Here is a 4181-nt window from a genome sequence, read left to right on the forward strand (position 1 = left end):
GTGATCAGTGCATGAACAGACCCTTTGAATCCTGATTTGTGACTTTACTGGCTGCAGTAAATTTCCAATGACTGCAGGTTTGGTACAGGTTAGTAAACAACAAGGACAAAATTACATCTGTATAGCACCAAGGCGCTGGACAGTCAGTATTTCGGACCCGAGCTGGAGGTCGAGATTGGGAGGGTGGAGGCCAGGGTGATCGAGTCCTGTAGCTCAGTGGTTAGAGCACTCGTTTTGAAAGCGAGAGACCTGAGTTCAATTCCAGGCAGGACGAAACCTTGGGCAAGTTTCCTTATTCCACACGCCTAATAATAATCCCTCCAAAACCAAAAATAATAATAAATTGGTCATTTTCAATCTATGACTGTTTGTGGGACATTGCTGTGCGCAATTGGCTGCCGCGTTCGCCCACAAATATACAGTCCATTCACTTTACAGTGTGTTCTGTGAAGCGCTTTGGGACGTCCTCCCGACGTGAAAAGCGCTATATCAAATGCAAGGATTATTATTATAAGGTAACATATTGTAGCAACACATTCAGCAGAATAGGCTGTCATCCTGGTTCAGTTGGTAGCACTTGCGACTCATTCACTTGTGGTGAATGTTTGTTAAGTAGATGTTTGTTAAGTAGATATACATGTAAACATTCATGTGAAGTACATTTACCAGTATTGTGTGAATATATGTTAGCTGTTTACTAAAATTAGTGCATGTGGCTAAAATGGTGTCTCCTTAACCACACCTGTGGCAAATCAGCAATTTCTATTGGACAACACTGATCTAAAGCATCCATTATTCTCTACTTGATTCACTCTATTGAATGATTACATTGAAACAGTGAACAGTGAGATTACCACTCACATCTAATGAGCAAACAGATATGCAATTACAGGGTTAAAAGCAACGGTCCAAAGGTCATAAGGTCATTAGACTAATTTGTTTTTNGGACATACAATGACCAGAATGATTTCATTATGGTAATAGTGTTATAAGCACCAAATTACATCAACAGAATCAATGGATATTTAAGATGGATGGAAGACATCTGCTCTATGATGCTCTAAAATGATATTACGATTTACTTTTTATTATTTCAAGTGCTTCATAAAGGAAATGGAGGAGTGCTTTTGTCAGGACCAATTAATGTCGCCAAAGATTTTAAATTCTGTTCCAGTATGTGGTTAAGTGCAAAATATTGAAAGGGTTTTGCTGTTTGAATTAATGGCATTAACTGGGTGTACCACTATTTGTCCAGTGAATCGGGTCATACGTGGAATTATAGAACTGCACATCAGGGACTTGAAATCAGCTTGCACTGATCTGAGTATCTCAGAAATAAATGATAATAATAATAATTCTTGCATTTGATATAGCGCTTTTCACGCCTTCTAGACGTCCCAAAGCGCTTCACAGAATATACTGTAAAGTGAATTGACTGTATATTTGTGGGAGCGAAAGCGGCAGCCAATTGCGCACCGCAGTGTCCCACAAACAGTCGTGGATTGAAAATGACCAATTTATTATTGTTTTGTTTTTTTGGAGGGATTATTATTAGGCGTGTGGAGTAAGGAAACTTGCCCAAGGTTTCGCCCTGCCTGGAATTGAACTCAGGTCTCTCACTTGCAAAGCGAGTGCTCTAATCACTGAGCTACAGGACTCCTTTATTTAACAGAATTCAATAGATAAGGCTACAAACCTATAACTCACAAGCAGTATATTGGTTTATAAAATGTAACTTAGTCCATGCATTTAGTATTTCCAATCTAAAAGAAAACAATTATTTGAAGTAAGATTTTCCAATCTGAGTGTGGTGTCTCCTGGTAACCATACTCTGACCTTATGAGATGAACAACTTTTCTGAATGGAAGTCCGCAAACAAGACCTCACTATAACATACCTCCTTCCTTAAGTAATTGTAGACATCTTTGATTTTGCGTGTGGAATAACCAGATCAAAGAATCAACATACAACCATTAAAACCCAGCCCTTCCACACCATCTCACTATGTAACCCTAAAAATCCTTCCTGAGACCTGCTGATAGCTAGTGTTCTTCATTCCATCCCAATCCTAACATCAGGCATTAACTGACATTCAGGACAGAAAGCCAGGTTTGTTCTACACCTTTACAAAGTCAGAAGCAGTAAAGTGCCACATCATTTACCCTCACATACTAGGAGTAAACTCCTAAATGTTTTTGAAGGTACAAAATCCTAAATTATTCACATCTATCAGGAGCTTTAAAGATTAGCGAATCAGGGCTGAAAATGTAATATTTTCAAACAGAAGGCTACTAAGCTGATAACAATTTCCAGTTTGCAGATAACATGGTAGGGAAAACAATAGGGAAAAACCTTGGGCCCCCCAAAAAGAATCAAAAGGCCAACAAAAACATGTTATGGTTGGCTTATTGTGTTTTGACATTCTGTCTGAGATTTAGGACATTTTGTTGATAGAGAAGTAGTCTGAAATCGAAAGGTCAGCTGCAATGGCAAACTGGAAGCCAGTATTTTGCAGAGAGCTTCTCAATTTGCAAATGTACATTTGGAAATGTTGAGTCAAGTCACAAATGTAATAGACATTCTTTGAGTAAGTGAAGATTGATTTTCTGTCTTCATATGTAATTTCGGTATGCGTAATTAGCATTTTGAAAAAAAATTGGAAATTAAAATGCTTTCAACATTCACAACCAGAAGTCACATTTCACACATCAAAGCCCATTGGTGAATATTGTAAATTAGATCCTATTATAGAAGAGGCAAGTTTTCAGTCCTACAAAATGTTATTGTGGTGTATATTTCCACTGGTTGATAAAATGACTCATCTTGACAGTATAATAATATAATAATCCTTGCATTTGATTACTTTATAAAGGGATTCCCCTTTATAAATAACTGATAAAGCATGTCCTTTATGCTAAATCTAAATGGCTTCTGCACAAGCTACATATCACTGGCATTACTCTGTGCTGCAGGTGATTTCCATGTTTTATGAGGTGTCGAATTTATCTTGAACACGCTCATTAGGCAACAAACTGGTTTATTATTATCTGGATAAATTATTTCATGGACATATAGACAAGCTACAGCTGAATTTGTGTTTTTCATATTGTCTCCATTGCGCTTCACAATAAATAAATCATCTATACCTAAAAATATAGATAGGGATCAAGGGAGTGTGAGGCAGAATTGCTTTTGTACTACAGTTTATTGGATTTACAGTGAGTAATAGTCAAACAGTAGCTGATACAACGCACTCAGACCTAACAAATTACAGTAATAAAATTTTGGTTCTCTTGTCTCGGCAGTAACATCATTTTGTCATGTATTAAAAAGGTGCCCAGAGTAATATGATTTTTCTTCACTTTTTTTCCAAAGCATTTAACAAAGTGTTCAGATTGAAAATAACATCCACATTAAAAAAGTGTACTTGTGAAAATGATTACTTTTGCATAATCAGTAGGGCCTGATGAACGATTAAACCAGGTAAACAGCCAGAGATTGGCACAAAGGTGGCTCCACTAATGGCCCATCACCCCCACCCCACCCCCTCTTACTTTCATGCAGACTACAAAGGGTCCCCAAATGTGATCTGTATTAGGCCCCCCAGATCCCTTAATCTGGCCCTGATAATCAGTACAGTTTTGGAAAATGTTATATCAAACAACACTCTGGAAATGACGGGAGGAGAGAAGTAGTTGGGGGTTTGAGGCAGCACGGAATGCGACAGGAATGTGACTCCACTAATGGCCCATTACCCCTTCCCCCACACATTTGAATGCATACTACAAAGCATCACCAAACACCAAACATGATCTGTTTCAGGGCCCTAGATTGTTTAATCTGGTCCTGATAATCAGTACAGTTTGGAAAAATTTGATATCAAACAATCACAGGAGAAAAATAGAAGGAAACATTTATGATAAATGGTTATAAACCGGGGATGAATAATAGCCATATTAGCCATTATTTTTACACTAAATTCCTAGTGTATACTTTTTTTAATGTAAAGCTATTGTACTGAAGTTGGAAGAGGGAGGGTGAGAAAGAAAAGGCGTGGCCTTTACTATTAAGAATTGAATATAATTTTTCTCTGTATTTGATGTTTTTTAGATGAATTTCCATCAAAAACGGGGTACCAAATAAAGTCTAAACTACAATGTTTCTCAAAGGATTAAACCACA

The 4181-nt window shown here is 37.4% G+C and overlaps 1 non-coding gene across 1 annotated transcript; it reads left to right on the plus strand.

The window, feature by feature from the left end:
* Window positions 1-202: 202 nt before the first annotated feature.
* trnas-uga lies at window positions 203-274 on the plus strand. The gene has a single exon. It is a non-coding gene; the product is annotated as a tRNA-Ser (tRNA).
* Window positions 275-4181: the final 3907 nt, after the last annotated feature.

Source organism: Callorhinchus milii, unplaced genomic scaffold (assembly GCF_018977255.1).
Source record: "Callorhinchus milii isolate IMCB2004 unplaced genomic scaffold, IMCB_Cmil_1.0 Scaffold4, whole genome shotgun sequence".
Classification (NCBI taxonomy): domain Eukaryota; kingdom Metazoa; phylum Chordata; class Chondrichthyes; order Chimaeriformes; family Callorhinchidae; genus Callorhinchus; species Callorhinchus milii.